The 22,599-nt window shown below is 45.5% G+C and overlaps 1 long non-coding RNA gene across 1 annotated transcript; it reads left to right on the plus strand.

Annotated features, from left to right (window-relative positions):
* Positions 1 to 7,588: 7,588 nt before the first annotated feature.
* On the plus strand, positions 7,589 to 22,105 carry LOC138296731 (uncharacterized). The gene is made up of 2 exons (XR_011203885.1): positions 7,589 to 8,583; positions 19,823 to 22,105. It is a non-coding gene; the product is annotated as an uncharacterized lncRNA (long non-coding RNA).
* The last annotated feature ends 494 nt before the right edge of the window (positions 22,106 to 22,599 follow it).

Raw genomic sequence — 22,599 nt, forward strand, 5'->3', positions numbered from 1 at the left:
GTATCACCCTTCATCAGCCAGGCTAGCTTGAATCCAGTGGCACAGTGAGCAAGGGACCCACGTCTGGGCATACCCTTCCCACTTAGGGCAACTTTAGCAACACAAAAGGATGATGGACGGAGTGCTGAACAAGGCAAACACTCACCCCCAGTCACAGATCTGGGTTTAATCCCTTGTTCTTTTGCTCACCATGCCACCACAGTTTGGACCCAGCCATATGCAAATCAGTCTTGACCCTATTCCTCGGGGGAACCGTCCAGCCTGAACTGCTAAGCCAGGTCCTCCCTGGACCGGAAACAAGCATCCTGGGACCGGTTTCAGGGTATCACCCTTCATGAGCCAGGCTAGCTTGAATCCAGTGGCACAGTGAGCAAGGGACCCACGTCTGGGCATACCCTTCACACTTATGGCAACTTTAGCAACACAAAAGGATGATGGACGGAGTGCTGAACAATGCAAACACTCACCCCCAATCACAGATCTGGGTTTAATCCAATGTTCTATTGCTCAACATGCCACCCCAGTTTGGACCCAGCCATATGCAAATCAGTCTCGACCCTGTTCCTCAGGGGAACAGTCCAGCCCAAACTGCCAAGCCAGGTCCTCCCTGGACGGGAAACAAGCATCCTGGGACCGGTTTAGGGTATCACCCTACACCGCTAGCTTGAATCCAGTGGCACAGTGAGCAAGGGACCCACGTCTGGGCATACCCTTCCCACTTATGGCAACTTTAGCAACACAAAAGGATGATGGACGGAGTGCTGAACAATGCAAACACTCACCCCTGAATCACAGATCTGGGTTTAATCCATCGTTCTATTGCTCACTGTGCCACCCCAGTTTGGACCCAGCCATATGCAAATCAGTCTTGACCCTGTTTCTCAGGGGAGCAGTCCAGCCCGAACTGCCAAGCCGGGTCCTCCCTGGACCGGAAACAAGCATCCTGGGACCGGTTTCAGGGTATCACCCTTCACCAGCCAGGCTAGCTTGAATCCAGTGGTACAGTGAGCAAGGGACCCACGTCTGGGCATACCCTTCCCACTTAGGGCAACTTTAGCAACACAAAAGGATGATGGACGGAGTGCTGAAAAATGCAAACACTCACCCCCAGTCACAGATCTGGGCTTAGTCCATTGTTCTTTTGCTCACCGTGCCACCCCAGTTTGGACCCAGCCATATGCAAATCAGTCTTGACCCTGTTCCTCAGGGGAACAGTCCAGCCTGAACTGCCAAGCCAGCTCCTCCCTGGACCGGAAACAAGCATCCTGAGATCAGTTTCAGGGTATCACCCTTCATCAGCCAGGCTAGCCTGAATCCAGTGGCACAGTGAGCAAGGGACCCACGTCTGGGCATACCCTTCCCACTTAGGGCAACTTTAGCAACACAAAAGGATGATGGACGGAGTGCTGAACAATGCAAATACTCACCCCCAGTCACAGATCTGGGTTTAATCCATCGTTCTTTTGCTCACCATCCCACCCCAGTTTGGACCCAGCCATATGCAAAACAGTCTTGACTCTGTTCCTCAGGGGAACAGCCCAGCCCAAACTGCCAAGCTAGGTCCTCCCTGACCCAGAAACAAGCATCCTGGGACCGGTTTCAGGGTATCACCCTTCATCAGCCAGACTAGCTTGAATCCAGTGGCACAGTGAGCAAGGGACCCACATCTGGGCATACCCTTCCCACTTAGGGCAACTTTAGCAACACAAAAGGATGATGGACACAGTGCTGAACAATGCAAACACTCACCCCCAGTCACAGATCTGGGTTTAATCCCTTGTTCTTTTGCTCACCATCCCACCCCATTTTGGACACAGCCATGTGCAAATCAGTCTTGACCCTGTTCCTCAAGAGAACAGTCCAGCCTGAACTGCCAAGCCAGGTCCTCCCTGGACCGGAAACCAGCATCCTGGGACCAGTTTCAGGGTATCACCCTTCATCAGCCAGGCTAGCTTGAATCCAGTGGCACAGTGAGCAAGGGACCCACGTTTGGGCATACCCTTCCCACTTAGGGCAACTTTAGCAACACTAAAGGATGATGGACACAGTGCTGAACAATGCAAACACTCACCCCCAGTCACAGATCTGGGTTTAATCCCTTGTTCTTTTGCTCACCATCCCACCCCATTTTGGACACAGCCATGTGCAAATCAGTCTTGACCCTGTTCCTCAAGAGAACAGTCCAGCCTGAACTGCCAAGCCAGGTCCTCCCTGGACCGGAAACAAGCATCCTGGGACCGGTTTCAGGGTATCACCCTTCACCAGCCAGGCTAGCTTGAATCCAGTGGTACAGTGAGCAAGGGACCCACGTCTGGGCATACCGTTCCCACTTAGGGCAACTTTAGCAACACAACAAGATGATGGACGGAGTGCTGAAGAATGCAAACACTCACCCCCAGTCACAGATCTGGGCTTAGTCCATTGTTCTTTTGCTCACCGTGCCACCCCAGCTTGGACCCAGCCATATGCAAATCAGTCTTGACCCTGTTCCTCAGGGGAACAGTCCAGCCTGAACTGCCAAGCCAGCTCCTCCCTGGACCGGAAACAAGCATCCTGAGATCAGTTTCAGGGTATCACCCTTCATCAGCCAGGCTAGCCTGAATCCAGTGGCACAGTGAGCAAGGGACCCACGTCTGGGCATACCCTTCCCACTTAGGGAAACTTTAGCAACACAAAAGGATGATGGACGGAGTGCTGAACAGTGCAAATACTCACACCCAGTCACAGATCTGGGTTTAATCCATCGTTCTTTTGCTCACCATGCCACCCCAGTTTGGACCCAGCCATATGCAAAACAGTCTTGACTCTGTTCCTCAGGGGAACAGCCCAGCCCAAACTGCCAAGCCAGGTCCTCCCTGAACCAGAAACAAGCATCCTGGGACCGGTTTCAGGGTATCACCTTTCATCAGCCAGACTAGCTTGAATCCAGTGGCACAGTGAGCAAGGGACCCACATCTGGGCATACCCTTCCCACTTAGGGCAACTTTAGCAACACAAAATGATGATGGACGGAGTGCTGAACAATGCAAACACTCACTCCCAGTCACAGATTTGGGTTTAATCCATCATTCTTTTGCTCACCGTGCCACACCAGTTTGGACCCAGCCATATGCAAATCAGTATTGACCCTGTTCCTCAGGGGAACAGCCCAGCCCCGAACTGCCGAGCCAGGTCCTCCCTGGATCAGAAACAAGCATCCTGGGGCCGGTTTCAGGGTATCACCCTTCATCAGTCAGGCTAGCTTGAATCCAGTGGCACAGTGAACAAGGGACCCACATCTGTGCATACCCTTGCCACTTATGGCAACTTTAGCAACACAAAACGATGATGGACGGAGTGCTGAACAATGCAAACACTCACCCCAAGTCACAGATTTGGGTTTAATCCATTGTTCTTTTGCTCACCATGCCATCCCAGTTTGGACACAGCCATGTGCAAATCAGGCCTGACCTTGTTCCTCAAGAGAACAGTCCAGTCCGAACAGCCAAACCAGGTCCTCCCTGGACCGGAAAGAAGCATCCTGGGACCAGTTTCAGGGTATCACCATTCATCAGCCGGGCTAGCTTGGATCCAGTGGCACAGTGAGCAAGGGACCCACGTCTGGACATAACCTTCCCACTTAGGGCAACTTTAGCAACACAAAAGGATGATGTATGGAGTGCTGAACAATGCAAACACTCACCCCCAGTCACAGATCTGGGTTTAATTCATCGGTTTTTTGCTCACCGTGCCACCCGAGTTTTGACCCAGCTATATGCAAATCAGTCTTCACCCTGTTCCTCAGGGGAACAGTCCAGCCTGAACTGCCAAGCCAGGTCCTCCCTGGACCGGAAACAAGCATCCTGGGACCAGTTTCAGGATATCACCCTTCATCAGCCAGGCTAGCTTGAATCCAGTGGCAGAGTGAGCAAGGAACCCACGTCTGGGAATACCATTCCCACTTAGGGCAACTTTAGCAACACAAAAGGGTGATGGATGGAGTGCTGAACAATGCAAACACTCACCCCCAGTCACAGATCTGGTTTAATCCATTGTTCTTTTGCTCACCATGCCAACCCAGTTTGGACCCAGCCATATGCAAATCAGACTTGACCCTGTTCCTCAGGGGAACAGTCCAGCGCGAACTGCCAAGTCTGGTCCTCCCTGGACCGGAAACAAGCATCCTGGGACCAGGTTCAGGGTATCACCCTTTATCAGCCAGTCTAGCTTGAATCCAGTGGCAGAGTGAGCAAGGAACCCACGTCTGGGAATACCCTTCCCACTTAGGGCAACTTTAGCAACACAAAAGGATGATGGATGGAGTGCTGAACAATGCAAACACTCACCTCCAGTCACAGATCTGGGTTTAATCCCTCATTCTTTTGCTCACCATGCCACCCCAGTTTGGACCCAGCCATATGCAAATCAGTCTTGACCTTGTTCCTCAGGGGAACAGTCCAGCCCGAACTGCCAAGCCAGGTCATCCCTGGACCGGAAACAAGCATCCTGGGACCGGTTTCAGGGTATCTCCCTTCATCTGACAGGCTAGCTTGAATCCAGTGGTACAGTGATCAAGGGAACCACGTCTGGGCATATCCTTCCCACTTAGGGCAACTTTAGCAACACAACAGGATGATGGATGGAGTGCTAAAGAATGCAAACACTCACCCCCAGTCACAGATCTGGGTTTAATCCATTGTTCTTTTGCTCACCATGTCACCCCAGTTTGGACCAAGCCATGTGCAAATCAGGCCTGACCCTGTTCCTCAAGAGAACAGTCCAGCCCGAACTGCCAAACCAGGTCCTCCTGGATCGGAAACAAGCATCCTGGGACCGGTTTCAGGGTATCACCCTTCATCAGCCAGGCTAGCTTGAATCCAGTGGCAGAGTGAGCAAGGGACCCACATCTGGGCATACCCTTCCCACTTAGGGCAACTTTAGCAACACAAAATGATGATGGACGGAGTGCTGAACAATGCAAACACTCACCCCCAGTTACAGATTTGGGTTTAATCCATTGTTCTTTTTCTCACCGTGCCACACCAGTTTGGACGCAGCCATATGCAAATCAGTCTTGACCCTGTTCCTCAGGGGAACAGCCCAGCCCGAACTGCCAAGCCAGGTCCTCCCTGGATCAGAAACAAGCATCCTGGGGCCGGTTTCGGGGTATCACCCTTCATCAGTCAGGCTAGCTTGAATCCAGTGGCACAGTGAACAAGGGACCCACATCTGGGCATACCTTTGCCACTTATGGCAACTTTAGCAACACAAAACGATGATGGACGGAGTGCTGAACAATGCAAACACTCACCCCCAGTCACAGATTTGGGTTTAATTCATCGTTCTTTTGCTCACAATGCCACCCCAGTTTTGACCCAGCCATATGCAAATCAGTCCTCACCCTGTTCCTCAGGGGAACAGTCCAGCCCGAACTGCCAAGTCAGGTCCTCCCTGGACCGGAAACAAGCATCCTGGGACCAGTTTCAGGATATCACCATTCATCAGCCAGGCTAGCTTGAATCCAGTGTCAGAGTGAGCAAGGAAACCACGTCTGGACATAACCTTCCCACTTAGGGAAACTTTAGCAACACAAAAGGATGATGGATGGGGTGCTGAACAATGCAAACACTCACCCCCAGTCACAGATCTAGGTTTAATCCATTGTTCTTTGCTCACCATGCCAACCCAGTTTGGACCCAGCCATATGCAAATCAGTCTTGGGGGAACAGTCCAGCCCGAACTGCCAAGTCTGGTCCTCCCTGGACTGGAAACAAGCATCCTGGGACCAGGTTCAGGATATCACCCTTCATCAGCCAGGCTAGCTTGAATCCAGTGGCAGAGTGGGCAAGGAACCCACGTCTGGGAATACCCTTCCCACTTAGGGCAACTTTTCCAACACAAAAGGATGATGGATGGAGTGCTGAACAATGCAACTACACACCCCCAGTCACAGATCTGGGTTTAATCCATTGTTCTTTGCTCACCATGCCAACCCAGTTTGGACCCAGCCATATGCAAATCAGTCTTGGGGGAACAGTCCAGCCCGAACTGCCAAGTCTGGTCCTCCCTGGACTGGAAACAAGCATCCTGGGACCAGGTTCAGTGTATCACCCTTCATCAGCCAGGCTAGCTTGAATCCAGTGGATGCAAATCAGTCCTGACCCTGTCCCTCAGGGGAACAGTCCAGCCCGAACTGCCAAGTCTGGTCCTCCCTGGACCGGAAACAAGCATCCTGGGACCAGGTTCAGGGTATCACCCTTTATCAGCCAGGCTAGCTTGAATCCAGTGGCAGAGTGAGTAAGGAACCCACGTCTGGGAATACCCTTCCCACTTAGGGCAACTTTAGCAACACAAAATTATGATGGATGGAGTGCTGAACAATGCAAACACTCACCTCCAGTCACAGATCTGGGTTTAATCCCTCATTCTTTTGCTCAGCATGCCACCCCAGTTTGGACCCAGCCATATGCAAATCAGTCTTGACCCTGTTCCTCAGGGGAACAGTCCAGCCCGAACTGTCAAGCCAGGTCCTCCCTGGACCGGAAACAAGCATCCTGGGACCAGTTTCAGGGTATCTCCCTTTATCAGCCAGGCTAGCTTGAATCCAGTGGCATAGTGAGCAAGGGACCTACGTCTGGGCATACCCTTCCCACTTATGACAACTTTAGCAACACAAAAGGATGATGGACAGAGTGCTGAACAATGTTTGATTTGGTCTACATTGCGTCCATCAACTGTTCTTTTTACATTAGACAACATGTGTGGCATTTCAACACAATACCAGATAGAACAGTATGTGCAACCTACGCTTCTGGACCAAGTTGCCCTCCTCCCGCGCCACAGTGGAGAGTCTGTGCCAGCCACACCTTCGACACCCAACTGAAGAACCTTTGCTGCCCTTTTGGTTGAATCGCTTAGCACTTGTTGCCAATGGTCCCTCAATGAACAACAGTCACACATGGAGTTTATACCGCGAGACTCTTGGCGTCACGTCAGTACCTGTGTTATTGCTTGCTAGCCAATGAGTAATATAATATGGTAACAGTTGTGGCACTGCCTGATGAGGCCAAGTTAAAGCATCCAGAAAATGCACTAGCACATGCTTGTTGGTTTATTGACATTGTGAGATCACACACCTCTGGGCTATCTCCAGCAACGCTGTACACAAAAAGACATTCGAGCGAGAAGACGGAACACATCCGGGTCACGGGATTATACAGTCTGTGGAGCACACAATACATAATGTTAATTTTTACATTAACCCAATACATCAAAACATCACATTTAAAAGAGTAGGCTAACAGCTGACTTTCAGGGCAGCAGTTTGCCATAATTTGGCTTTCTGTTCTATAAACAGACAGGGCTGCTGCCCTCGCCCATCTGAAAAAGGCTCGAGATGAGAGATGGGGCCTGAATATAGCGGGACAGCTGAGGAGGTGTAATTTTACAGCCCCCTGTGCCTTGTCAGTGCCGTGACGGAGGCGGACAGGCGGCGCGGGGAAAGCCTAGGCCTCTAAAGGACACGGACAGGTGCGAGCTGGGCCGAAGGGGGAGCAGGCCGTACAAAAGGGAGCATGCAGGCCGTTTCAGGGCACACACCGGGCGCTGGGAGTGAAAGAACGAGCCAGGGGAGGCAGGCGCGCTGGAGGTGTGAGAGGGGAGGCGAGGCTTCGAAAGGAGAGGAAAGCCGAGGAGAGGGAAGCTGAGAGCAGGGCACAGCACCAGTTATTGCCGGTGACTAACTTTGGCTGATAGCTTCACACGAATTCCGCTTTCTTTTAATTTAAAATGGGCAGCACTGGCCCTTTGCAGTCCCTGCCTTTGGAAACTATCGGACCTAGTCTCGTCGGCCCGTCCAGAAGCATTCCTGTGCTTTACGGATGAGAGGAGCGGTGCTCACTTTTTCCACTGAAAGAAACCCTGCAAACGCGATCGCAGGCCGACGGCTTTCAAATGGACTTTCTCCGTATTATCTTAGACACCCGACTGGGTACTTCTAGGAGGGTGTGGGAGGGTTGGGAAGAAAGCGATAGCCTGGCTAACGTGAAGGAAGGCTGGTAGACAGGCAGACATATAGACCCACCGAAAGATAGGCAGGCGGTCAAACAGACAGACAGGCAGTCAGATAGACGGACCATCCGACAGGCAGGTGGTCTGACTGGCCCACTGAAACATTGGAAGCTTAGAGAGAGAGAAATAGAGTTTTATGTCCACCTTTAAACCAGGAAATTTTCAAATTTTATTTAGTGAGAGAACTCAGTCTGTTTTGGCCCGAAATGGACTATCCTGATTGGGGGCGGAGAAATCTAACGCTTTTAGAAGGTAAATGAGGAAACTCGTGGAGAAGTAAAGACAGTTAAGGAACTGCAGCCCCGCGCCCCCACCACAGGGACGGAAGAGAAGCAGTTGTAGCTAGAAGGGGTGGCAGGAGTGCACGTGAGGGTTGAAAGCAATCTTCGAGGTCCCAGCAATAGGTCAGGCGCACAATGACCGACAACAGAGCCCTCCTGCAGCTTCTTCCTGATGGGACAGAACGTGACCCCCGGACCCAGGGGGGCACCTGACGTCCAGAGCGTGGCAGAAGGACAACTCTCCAACGTGCAGGTAACACGTCCTTTCTGGGAGTAGGGCAGAGGTCTTGAAAACTGGGGGGCGGGCCACCCTAGGGGGGCATCAGGTGATATGGGGGGGGGGGGGGGGCGGAGACAGACTCTGGCCAAAAGAAGCATTATGCAGATAACAGGCCTTTTTTTCAAGCAGAAGCCTATTACTGCTTTTCTAAAAAGGTAACAGTACTTAACTGCAATGTTTAAATAGGTCTAGACATATTTAAACATTGCCATCTTTATAAAATAATTGTGAAAAATTCTGAGGGGGGCGCAATAATTTCTATTTTTCAAATGGGGGGGCACGGCATTAAAACGTTTGGAGACCACTGGAGTAGGGAGTGGTGGAGGGAGCAGCACGTCAGGGATGGGTGACCCACATGGGGGTACCATGGAGTTGGGTGCGTGGGCTAAAGGCGAAGGATATATATCGACCTCTGTAGGAGGAGACACAAGGCTGTATGTAGCGTGTGAAAGCTCGTGTTCCCCGGCTACAATTTCTAGTTAACTTTTTAATTTTACAATACAATGCATTCTGGGAGTTGTAGTCTTAATTTGCTTCCGTTGGACTGAGGCATTTGATACATGATTTGTAAACTTGAGTCCCAAATCACAGATCTGTCTTCTTGCTCCGGTCTTAGATACGAGTTACACCTGAACATTTGGCCGATTTATGCGAGTTGTTAGTAGGAGTATTATGGCGTGCTTACTTTCGAAAACCGTGCTCCTGGAAATTCATGATTAAATGACACCAAAGCCCGGAGGAACTCTTGTCATATCTACTGATATAAAATGCTTTGTGATTGAGACCTACAGTTACAGGTGAAAATTAGATCTTAGACAAGAGTAAGACGCACCTACTCATAAAATTAGATTTAGATGTATAGATTTGATCTCTTGTGCACTTCCAATATGGGAGGTGAAGGCAACTTTATGCACAAATCATTTATTTTCTGCAACAAAAGCACTGGAGAACTGCCCTACCGGAGGTTTCGTGATGTGCATTTTGTACTGAATGACACTCCAATTAACAGGGTAAGGTAACAGGGTAAGGAAGGTGTGAAACCCACTACAGCTGTGAGATCCACCCCCCTAACGACACTTCAGTAAACAAGGAAAGTACAACAATTCTGCCTATCCTAAGGGTAGGCGGCAGATATCCTGTTTACGTCAGTGAACTGATTTTTTTTTTTTGCAATGTTTTCAGCTACATGCGGAAAGAAAAGTGTCATTTAAGTACAGAGGTATTTCTTGCAAGCACTTCAGGTATCTTTATGCTGCTAACTGATGAATCACAGAAAAAGAAAGCTCCCCCCTCTTTTTCTAGGACGTGGTTATAGTCCTGTTATTGTATCACTTAATCCTCAGGGACAGGACTATTTACTTTATTCTGCGTAAAGTTCTACAATATTTACGGTAATATTTTATTTTTGAATTACCCTTCCCCTCCCCCCCCCCCCCCCCTCTCCAACCAACCCTACGTGCAGTTGTATAGGTTGTGGGAGAATACAAATCTGAGCAGTATTAGGTGACCGAAGCAGAGAGCCATAAAATGGGAAAGGCGACGAAAGGAGGTTTGACCTAATTAAGTGCCCAGATTGTAGGCTGTAGAAGAACACGGAGACGCGAAACCTAATCATAGCCTCATCAGGTAACCAAAGTGCGTAATCTTGGTGAACTTAATGCCCCAGTTCCTTCGTCTGTCAAAGCAATGTCACAAAATGTATGTTTCTTTTTTTGGGGGGGGGGGGGGGGGGGGGGGGAACGTTAGTTTGTTACCGCCGAGTATTTTTCCTATTTTAAACAGTACTACATAGAAAAACCTTTAAGGGGAGGTCAGTTCCCTAAAATGTGCGACGGGGTTTCTGCCAATTGCGAGGCTGCATGGAAGGGCCAGTGGTGGCAATGCAGGCGTGGTGCAGAGCAGCTGGCATGTTCTAGTGGTTTCTGAGTGCCCACCAGCACGTGGGAGCAGCAGTGAGTGAGTCGGTGATGTTTCTTGTTTCTCCACAACATGGAGTCACTTCCACTGGCGAAAGGAAACGTGAGGAGGCCCCCCTGCGCAGTACAGGGAGAGGCGCCTTCTCAGACTCGAGCAGGAGCTCTCATGCCACATTACTGTGCGGAGGGGGGGGGGGGGGGCTGGAGCTCGTCCCTCCTCCCCCCGCCCGTCTGCGGGGTCCTTTGTTACGCCCCTGGTCGCTGCCCTCAACGTTCTTGAAGCGCCCTCGTTTCTGCTGCAGTGAGATTCTGTCTTCACTTTCAGGGCAGCGGTGCCTCTGTTACTGCCTTCTAAACTTGAAGTGACAACTTCAGTATACTCTTTGGTATTTATATTCATGCAGTGTTTCATTGGGGGATGTGCACTGCGTGGCATTAAACCCGTGAGACCCACGCTCGGAGTGCAGCTGTTGGGTGAGCGGCGCACTGCACGGTATTATATTGCATTAGAGAGATGGACTGAAAAGTGATGACGTAGGTCGTTCCAAGGACGGGCAGAAGCCGGATGTTCATAGGTCCTTCGGAATCTCAAAGCGGTCACTTTGAGATGTTAGGGTAATTTTATGTGCCTGCGGAATGGCCAGACTCAGTGCATCAAATGGGGCTAGAAAAGTCCCGATAGTCGCTAGCCACAGAACTTGTTTTGTTCCTGAAAAGTGCCGGTACTCTCCCATTAAATATAGCAGTGCTGAGAAGTGCAGGTAATCTCCCTTTCATTTTAAAGATATATACACAAAGAGAATATATATATATATATATTTTAGAATATATATTCTGTATTTATGCATACATACATGCAAGCGAGTCCGCAACACACACATACTCTGTGTGTGTGTGTGTGTGTGTGTGTGTATATATATATATATATATGTATATATATATATACAGTGCTTGAAATTGAAAAAGTAAAGTGCAGTTACTCTGTGCCAGAGTACCTGCTTGTTTCTGAGACGTGCCGGTACTCTCCAATTAAAAGCATTACGTTTTTCTTGAGATGTGCCGGTACTCTCCCTCTCAAAATAAAAAAGTGCCGGTACTCAGTACCGGACAGTACCGGCCCATTTAAAGCACTGTAATATATATATATATATATATATATATATATATATATATATACACACACACACACAGTGTGTGTGTGTTACGGACACGCTTGCATGCATGTATGCATGCATATGGGATTTCTATAGCACAAACCTAGCCAGAAGGCCGCAGAGTGGTGTGCATGGTGAAAGGCGCGCTTAAAGTCACCGAGATGTAGGCAGGGAAGTTGAGTTGTGCTGGACATCATTCGTAGGAGCTGGTGAAGTTGATGTAATTCACACCAAGGCTTTGGGTACATGGAATTTTATTAGTGGTAGTATTAGAAGTAGAACTATCAGCAGGGGTAGCAGTAGTGTTAATAGTATTATAAGTAGAATCATATATTTAGAAATATTAAAAGTTGTAGTAATCATATTAGTAATAGGTGTATTAACGTTACTATTGGCATCATCATTTTAATGGTAGGTGAATTCTCCTGCAGTATGAAATACTTTATTTGGTGTAAACTCCATTTCAGAATATGCTGTCCTGCCTGGACTCTATTTCTGATTTCGATCTCTTGGCCTAGACTGTGTAACCTGGGAGAGTTCATTTGGTGACATTGATGGCAGGGCCAGACTGTGCCCGCCCATTTCAAGCACCCTCTGGAACATTGCTCATCTTGTATTGGCCCGTATCATCTTTCACCTTTGGAGTCCCACTTCTGATCCACATTTTCCAAACCTTCTAGCATTAATTGTGCGATGCTGGTTTGGGATCTACTTACACTGGAAGCTGGTGAAAAGGCTGCGAACAGCTGTTTGTGGCGAGCACGTGGTTCTAAGAAGTGGGCGCTAATTATAGCGCATGTTCGTGTGTTTGGCTACCCAGCGTAGGATCATACCCTGTAAGGGCATGGATAGAAACAGACCCTGGAGCTACCGTGGTCAACAAGCCCTTTGCAGACTCCTTAAACTCCACCATCTCTAGTACTTGCCTGCCGCAAGATGGGGCGATGAAGCTTCAAAGCAACGCAGATATGCTCAAAAGTAATCACCAGTGTTGTTTCCCACCATTTCCTTTAGTTTTAGCATGTACAAGAACTCCACATTTTAGCATTCTACTCTATCCACAACTTTCACAAAATGGCCTCCTCAAAGATACAGTATGTATGAGGCACTTGATAAGGACTCATAATGTAAGAGACATCTTGTATATCCATATGCTTCTTAGTGTTAAACTGCAAGGTATACAAACGTATCCCTAATAATATTGTAAGCCCTGGTGGGCTATATTGTATACCAGTCTTCGAGTAGTAATAGATCCAGTTAAAGACTGTACATTACATATGTACAGCTTTATCAGTATTTATACAGTGGCATACTCGAGAGTGTGCTAGCATGCTTTATATACTGTATTTCATATATTGTAGATGTGTGCACAGTTAGCTATAGTTTGACCTATACACATGTAGATGCATGGTATACCATGCCATGCTACATATAGTTGACTACTGTATATCTATAATTCTACTTCATATCATGGCATGCTATATTGCATTCCTGTTTGCATTCTTAGTGGCTCATGTACATGCCTGTCCAGCTATAACTGTATTGTAGACTCTGGCATTCCTATTTTGTACCTTTCTAGGCTACATTTGATAGAATAATGCTCTACCACCATTTACACTGGAATTCTATACCATATGTGTGTAAACATGGATCTGTAATGTATAACCTAGCCAGCTATATTGGATATATGTACGTCTGTGGTTGCTTTGCTGACTCTTGCAGTTTCTAATGTATACCTGTATCCAAGTTACAGTATAGTAGCCAAGCAGACTTTTTTTTCTTCTATACCTGCACACTGTGTTGCATAGACTTTTTGGCGTTATTTCTAATATTGTTCCAGAGGAATCCTTCAGGGTCGAATCTATTTTAAATAATCCCAGTTAATATTCATGAAATTAATTTAAATACAATGGATATGAATGGGGCGTTGGAGGTAATTTCCACACTTTTCTGATACTTTGTCTCTCGAGAATTGCTAGCGAGTGCATATATTAATGCATGCTGCTGTAGCCATCTTCAAGTTGTTTAGTCACTCAGACTATATGGCACACCTTCAACCATATAACCATACCTCATGCTCTGCATATATCATTAACCAGAGCATAGTTTATAACCAAGCTCTAGGATGTGTAAATGGACACCATTGGGGTGACACATTTAACATGAGATAGCTACTGGCCTCGCTAACAGATAACCACTGTGCAAAAAGCCCCCTAACGCAACAATTGGTAAGTAATTCCACACCTTGATAACTTATTTAGTACATCATGAATGCATGAGAAGAATTAGGAAAACACAAAAGACAATATATTTATTTGATGTATCATTCAAATTTTCTGCAACACAGTTTCAACGTGCAGACTGTCAGTACCTACATACACCTAGACAATTTCTTATTGATTTGCACCTTTTAGTCCAGATTTGAGCCCAGTTATGCCAGTTCCGTTTAGGTGTAAATTAGGTTTCCACAAAACATTTGCAAATGCTCTTAAAAACGTTTGTGACAGACTCAACAATTGGTAACTAATAGCTGCCCAGGCTCCAGCATCTGCTCTGCCATGGTGGGGGCTGGAGAATGTACAGGAAGTGAGAGTAGTGGTCCTCTGACATCCAAAAGTGGGCGTTCAACAAACATTTTGTGCTGCCTGCAACCAGGCATGCCAGCATTTCGAAAGAAGAAAGAGGTAGAAGGTGAAAAAATATCGGGGGATAAAACAGGGTCAATTTTAGGTAGGAGACAGCTAAAATTAAGTTCTTTTTTTTTTTTTTTACTTTACAAATTGGAACCCTCCCGCCTGTATCGAGTCTTTTGGTATGTATGCATGCAGTGTGTCGGCCATCTTGGCTAATTTTGGAAAAGTTGATCAAAATGAGCAGGTGACGGTGTGAAGTTCGTATGGGAACAGGTATTCAGCTCCAAAGAGTGAAGAACTGCTCAGGTGAGGCGACATGCTTCTTTATATCCCCATATGAATTATTTTATTATGGAATGTAAGGAAGTGTGTGGTTTCACTGAGGTCATCATCGGACAACACTGGTACAGTGTTCTGTTATTTGTGTCAAGTGGGTGTTTTCCTCATCACACAGGGGGATTGTGGGAGAATGTATGCAGCGATGTGAAGGGCCAGCACGGGGCGACTCCCTGGTCAAGAAATGTGCACAGACCCAGTATCAGGTGCTGAAATGGTGGACCAGCCAGACACCTATGGGTGACATCGTTGCAAACCAGTACAACGCCGAAACGGGCTTTTCCTCCAAGAAAAAGCACAAATGCAGACATCAAGAAATTTTTCAAAAGGTCATTCTCTTTGAGAGGCAGGCATGGTTGTGTGTGGTCAGTCACTCCTGCCTCACCTGATGTGACTGACTCGAACTGCTTGCGTTTCAGAGACATTGGCCCCAAAGAAAATGTCATATTTATCTTGTTCAATACGGATTTTTTTTACTATTTGTAACAGACTGCATGCAAGATGATGGCACGAGTGAAAACTACTTTGACAGCAATTTGTAACATGCTCATAGGCATTATGCCAGTCAGTACAAAGCGGTATATTTGTGAAAAATATGAGTGTGTGAGGAGTTGTACATGGCAAGTAATGCAAAATGGGTAAAGAACCACACGACAGAAGACTTTAGAGGCATTTACAAAAGTTCTGAAGTGCAATTGCAAATGTATTGTGAAGACCTATTTTACTCCTAAATGGATCTGACATACCTGGAGTTAAATGTGGGCTAAAATGTGGTAATCAGGGTGTGTAGGTATTGTTGTCTTGCAAACTTAAACTGTGTTGTAGAAAATACGAATCAAAGACAAAATCTAATATCTTTTATACTTTCCAAATTCTACTCCTGCATACATGCCACGCTATAAAAGTTAATAATGTGTAGTGTTACAGAAAGATTAGTCAACTCTCTATTTGAATGTGAAATCTTTAATGTGGGTGTTTACTCCAAGTGTAAAGTAGAGACACCTGGCTCGTGTAGCAATGGACATTTTTGTGAATCAGCACGAAGTCATAACTGACTTACATGAGTAACTAGGAATTCCCAATTAAGTATTTTTGCCAGTGTTTTGTGTCCTTTCCGGGCTACATCTGCTATTAATGTTGTTGTTATCTGTAGGGATAGTTGAGAAGGCTGTAGAAAATGTGTAAAATTGGCAACACTTACAAATTACTCCAATTTATAATTATTCGTTTTTTTTTATAAATCATATGGATCCCCTTGTTCTGAACCAGTAATTTACATTTACATGTTGTTAAAACTGAATGTAGTTCATTTAAAAGAGCATTTTGGCCGCCGGCTCTGGCTGATGTTCTGAGTCGACTAATGTATATGGTGTTATTCATTGTTCTCACGGGAACGCTTCCTCCATTTTAAAAAATTCACTTTTTTAAAGGTAGGGACAAATGTGACTGTTTTTACTTTTCAAAGGGAAAATATACTAAACCAATATTTAGATCTATCCTACAGACAACCTTTAGCTGTCTGTTGCCAAAGACCTTCTGCGTACAATACTAATACTTAGAATGGACTTTGTGCCAGCCCTTAACTTACTATTGGTTGGCATTCTTAAAAACCTCATTTTCTTGCTTCTTAATCCATGGCTTTCGTTCTGTTTCTTTTGTTTGACCCTCCCCTGTAGAACAACTTCTTTATGATCCTTTGTTTGGATCACTCTTCTCCATCACTTCTGGGGATGGGATTTGTTTTCTTGCTCTCTCCCCATGTGCTACTTCCCCTCTCCATGGTGCTCCCCTCCCATGCTCGTCCATTGTTTCTCCTGGAGTTTACTTTTCATTTACCCCCCACACCTGGCTCCTACATTGTTACGCTGTTCCTCCTTGCTCCCCATTGCTCCCACCCCTTCCAACCAGCCAGGCCTCTGCTCCACGGTTGCTCCCCCCGCTCCTCCGGTCACATTTTTTTAAAACATCTTTTTTTGTGGACCTAGCAGCTGCATTGTGCAGCTGGATTGCTCATTTCTAAAAATGAGTCTCTGGGCACTTTTTGTATTTATTTTTTTATACCATTGCAAGACCACCATTTTGGAACGGTAACTTGAGCTGAAAAAAATGGCAGCTGTCTCATGCATGTGCCACCCCCCTGTATGCAAGGGCCAAAATGACTGCTGCTTCATCACGTATGCGCACGCCCATACGTCATCACTCAGGGGCCTCTGTAGCGTCTTAATGCAGATTTGTGCATGCATATCATGCATGCCTATACATTATCACAGCTCGTCTTTTTTTCTTTTTGCCGATGTTGAACTGCTCACAGCTTCAGAAAAATGCACTGGCAAAGCCGAAAAGTGAAAACTGTTTTCTTTGCTAATTCTTATTTTCCAATGAAGGAAGTGCTTTTGTTTTTAGGGAAAAACGAATATAATTATCTACAATTGTTTTCCCACAATGTGTCCGGGAACGTTTCTGACTGAAGATTTATTGCCTGGTGTCCAAAATACGCTGTAAAAGCCAGATCCTTGACATACATACATGATATGCACAAAAGACAATCTTACACACGAGGAACATAATTGGACCTCATTTATGTAGTCAGTGGTTGTCCTGAAAATCTGGCCCTCCTCCTTTTATATGAAATAGAAAATCTACCTTAAGTACCCCACTTTATGTAGAGCAGGGCTCATCTGAATCGCCAGCCCCGAGCCTCTCTGTGTGCATCCTACTGAGTATGTCCACTCTCCGAGTAGTTAGTTGTCTACACATGGAGTTGCACTTTTATGTCGTTTTGTCAATCAGGCCCCTTTTACTCCTGTAAATTCCTCATCTGTTGTGGGTGTAAACACTCTTGGGAGCAGTATTTTGTTTGTGGCTCTTTGTTGATGATTAGAAGATAGAATCCTGTGCCATAAAGTGCTCCAGAAAAACGAGTTAATATTCCTGTAACGTCCAGCTTCAGCTGGCATCTAGGGCATCACTTCTGTCCCTCATCAAAGCTGCTGTTTCTGCATGATCTAACTTAGAGGTTATAGTTCTCTTCTTGAGCAAATGTCATTCTAGCTATTCCACATTTCTTTCTAGTGCGCTGCGAGATGGTGATAGCATCTTGTAGGCATGTTACAAAGTAAATAAATAAACAAACAAGCAAATCAATAAATAAAAAGTACATTATATCATGCCATGAAGTTATCTCGCGCCGGGGGAGTGTAGAAGCCGGTTAGGACCCGTTCCTTCTCATAAACTGATGCAACTGGGCTGCTTCCTGTGGATTAGGTGCGTTTGTAAGAATTAAGCATGGCTATCAAATACATTTTGAAAAACCACTGGCCTGTCTTTCTGCAGACAAAATACACAGATGCTCAGAGGGGCCTTTCAGGCTTAGAGAGATGCCTCTTTTGTCCTTATTTCGAAGCAGGGCCACGTGCCTCCAGTCTGCAGCTGCTGCAGGACTGGGGGGCTGCCAGACCCTGGTGGCTGACTGGCAGCTGGCAAGAGAGCTGCGGGGGGTGGGGGGGGGGGGGGGAGCCCTTTCCTTCACTTCACGCTGCCAGTGGAAGAGCGAGCTGCCAGACATTCAGAGCCAGGGCACACTCCTGAGACAGTTCACTTAGAAGGGCACATATCCCACGATAACTATCCTAGAACTCTTGAACTAATCTTAGGCACTGTCCATAGGCCAGAACCATTTGAAATGTTGTATCTCTGCAATGATAGGTCCACATCTCTGGTTCTATCTCTAAGGTACTGAAGGGTGGGAGCAACTGATTCTGTTGCTGCTTTCGCGTAACCCTACTTCAAGTGTGAGGCTGCGGTCGAATGGTGATTGGTACGATCAGTTAGCGGGTGAAGTGTGAGAACTGTTTGGTCATAGTAGGAAGGGGGCACAAGGCAGTAAAGTACCATACAAGGTAGTAATGTACATCAAATTACATGCATACATATAGTTGGCAAACTATTTCCAAACTAACAGCCTGTCAAGCACCACAGTTTCATGCACCATAGATCCACTGTAATTAACCAGTATGTACACATCACCCTTTCATGTACAGAACATTGGTTCATAATGACCTAGCAGGCTTGTGATGTAAAGATAGAGAACACTTCACCCCAGCCAAACAATGGATTCCGTCTATACGACATGAAGGGAACACCCAAATAATTATTACTTTTGTGGATATTTAAAAACATTTTGCGGAAATGCATGTAAACCTACATCTGTAAAAACCAGGAAGAGGAGGTGACTTTCCAAGGTTTGACACTTTTTCCTATAGGGATCTAAGGGCAAAAATGTGTCCTCACGATTAAATGTGTTCTCTATGAAGGAATAAATAGATGTTACAAATCATGAAAAATAGGCCTAGGTTTATCATTACATTATTGTTATGACTTGGACATTTCTATTTCTGATATACATAGTATGGTGCAGTTAGAGGGGTTCAAACAGAGGAGCTAGGAAGTGCACAGAGCTTTGCACTGAGGGAGTGGTAGGTCCCTAACAAGGAAACAAAATAGGTACAGGGTCCAAAGATAGGGGCCCATTGCTGCTGCGGTTGAATTTTTGGGTTGCTGAGTACCAGAACCGACTAGTCTTCTTCCCTCTTCTTTCTTCCACAACCCTAAACTTTCTAGCTCTTTGCGCCCCTGCTTTCTCCCCCTGTCACTGTTTTTATATCTATCCATTCCTCTTTTTTTTTTAACCCTTTCTACCTTTCTTTCTCGTGCTCATGATCAGTCTGATGCCGAAGAAGAAGCTGTAGCCCCCAAAAATGAGTGTTGGTGCCCATCACTTACAAGAACTGGCGTGCGGGGAAAGAGTGCCAAGAGGGAAGGAAGTGAGAGGAGAGGAGAGGGGAGGGAGAGGTGGTGCGTACACTTGGGGAGGTAACAATTTGTTTAAAGGAGAAAACAAATAGGGGAAGCCAGGAAAGTGTCCCATGGAAAGTAAGACCAGTACACAGAGAAGGAAGGCAGTAGTGGGGAAAAAGAGCAGAGCACAGAGATAAAGGAAACAGTAAGGATTAAGGGGGAAAAGAGACCAGGGGAAAGGTGCTCTAATAACATATTTGAAGATAAAAATATAGCTTTAAAGTATTTTTTCATTTTACGCTGCTTTTGTTATTTGCGGCCCTTGAATTTTTTCCAGATATCTAGCAATTTGTTTTTTGTTTTGTTGTCATCACAGATAACAGTCGCCGATTCATCTTGCAAGCGACAGGGCTTCTGAGAGCTACGGGCTGCTATGGCTGGTCAAACGGAACCAAGTCCATTTTCCCTGGAGGTTTGGTCCCCTTCAACCAGCTACAGCAGTGCTGTTAACATCTTCTCTCTCTCTCTCCTGAAGAAGACCAGACACATCCATCTGAGCAAGGCCGGCCAGCACCTGACGGACTAGATGTGTGTGTTGTGTTCAACCCTTCTTATCCTTAAACTCTTTTCTTTCTTGAACGTAATGTCAGTATCTTTATTATGGTATGTGCTGCTGTTAAGATGATATGTGAACAAAGAGGTTAATATTTGATATTAAATCACATCAAATATTTATATTAAAGATTACGTTTTTGAAATAAGAACCCCGTGACTGGGTTAATTTTTCATTTTTTAGCGTTTACATTGAAAGCTGAATAAAGTTAATAAACAAGAATTTGGTGACTGCGCCATCCTCTGCCAGCCACTCCCTCCAATATTTACACAGTCCTTGCCCAGACATCAGATGGGCACCTCTTGTGATATTTGTACCCCAGGCTTATGACGTATAATACTGTCAAATATTCTGTACATATTTTATGATGTATATTTTGGTCATTGGTGCAGTGAAAGGAGTAACATAGGACCCATGGGACGAAATGGTCTCTTCTCAAGCACATTTAATAATGGGTTTTGTCATCACCATCTCTGCGCATGGGTCTCCAGGTATATTCCAGGCAGGTTTTCTGGTCTTTAGAGTTTCTCTGCCTAGAAAGGAGAACATGATTTCCATCGGACCTATCAGTAACTGTGGGATCAGTGATCACTGATATTTTGAACCCTTATAAGCTTATACCAATGCATTGGTTCAAAATGAAGTTTGAAGAATACATAACCTTCGGGACATCCTGATGCCCAATAAATAACAGCTTCACAGGTAACAATGAATTTTGGTATCAATAAATATCACATGAAGCACTTCACAGAAAGTAATTTGTAAAGAACTATTTCCAATAGTTTCAAAACAAATCTTTGTGTTGAATTGAATGCAATTGCAAAGTAGAATATCCATAATAGTTCCTGATATCTTTTTTAAATGCCACTTACGTCTCTAACATTGGCCATTTTAGTCCCTCAGCCTACTATTAATAGGTTCAGACATTGGTGGTTAATACCTAATGGCCTAAGGATTAAATAAACCATACTGTCAGCAATGTTTCAGGTGAATAGAACAGACATGTCTTCAACAGGAAAGAATACCTTCACAAAAAAAGGAGCTCAGATTTGTAACAAGTCTCTGTAAGCAGTTCCTCAGATCAGATCACATCTGGAAAAGTGAAAAACAATGAGCAATTACGGTAATGATTTGGTATTACTGTACAAGTATTGATAATTTAGATCATACAACATTACTATACTGAGAAGCACGACATCAGTCTCTTTCTAGAGGTGGCTTTCCAATGGTTAATCCAGTAGGCATTATAGAATAACACTGTTTTTAATGGCAGCCTATAAGGCAATATCGATATTTATATCAACTTGTATTTTATTACTCAGTATCCTGCCCAGGATAGTCATTCAGTAAAGCGAGGTAAGGCAGCAGCTTCAGGAAGCCACCTAGGTTCCACACAAAGGTATATAAAATACCCCAAAATTGTGTTTTTTCATAGTATGAGACGACTGTATAGAAACAAAATACAATTTTCCTGGAGCTCTGAAAATGCGCCTTCCTTGGTGACTCAAAGGTAGGGGGCATACTAAGTTAGTCAGGCAAGAGGTACATTTTCTTAAGAATGTTAATAAAAAACAACATGCGACCTTGCAAAGATGATGTCGTTATTAGATGAGCTATTCTTGGTGGATTCAAGACCAATAGGTTCCTTACACGGATAGTGCACCTGAAGGGAGTCCTTCCCTAATCGTGAAGCATGACCTAATTAGAATTTACAATGAGAGAACGAGAAATGCAATCTTGGTGAAAACAGGAAAATAGTAAATATAATTTCTGCTGGTTCCATTTATTCTGTTTACAGTTTAGGTCAATGCATGCCTTGTAAAAACAAAAAAAAAGACAAGCCATTGTTTCTGTTTGCTGCATTCAATCCAATTGCATTTAACAGAGATTCTTTCAATTTCCTGAACATTTAGTTAAGCTCTTCAAAAGTATGCATAATTGTATTTAAAGTATGTTACACTTCTGCTAAAAAATGTGACAATAAAAGCTGTTTTATTCTATATCATTTCCAGTTGTAGACATAATAAATTCATACCTTAGAACGCAGTACTCGGCTCCACGACTTTTTTGATGATGCATGTATTTTCTAAAGAACCTAATGTTTTATTAAGCTGTCTTTAAAGGGGAGGGTCCAATTTGTAGTTGCAAACATAAGTATAAAAGGCTGTTGCCAATGTCCACAGAAAGTTAACCATAGATTTCAATTGACTTCCAACAGAGGCTCTAAAAACATGTCGGTGTTTAATTTTAATGCTTGTGTGACTGAAGCTGAATCCAAGCCAGGTTTTGATCCTGGCACAAAGGCATAGTTTGTAGCCGATCATTCGTTGGCATGAAAAGTCCCCTATGGAGATGGAGTGGTAGTGGTCCACCCATGTGCAGTGCCACGAAGACTGAGTCATTTGTAAAGCCAGATAGGACATAATACCGAGGTGACCTTGACAGCATCCAACTCAGCAATCATTGACCATAAGAAGCCATAACTCAGCGGTCTTTGTGGGCTGACAAATATCCCCAGAAAGATACTGCTGCCAAACGTC

Source organism: Pleurodeles waltl, chromosome 5, assembly GCF_031143425.1.
Source record: "Pleurodeles waltl isolate 20211129_DDA chromosome 5, aPleWal1.hap1.20221129, whole genome shotgun sequence".
NCBI classification, from domain to species: domain Eukaryota; kingdom Metazoa; phylum Chordata; class Amphibia; order Caudata; family Salamandridae; genus Pleurodeles; species Pleurodeles waltl.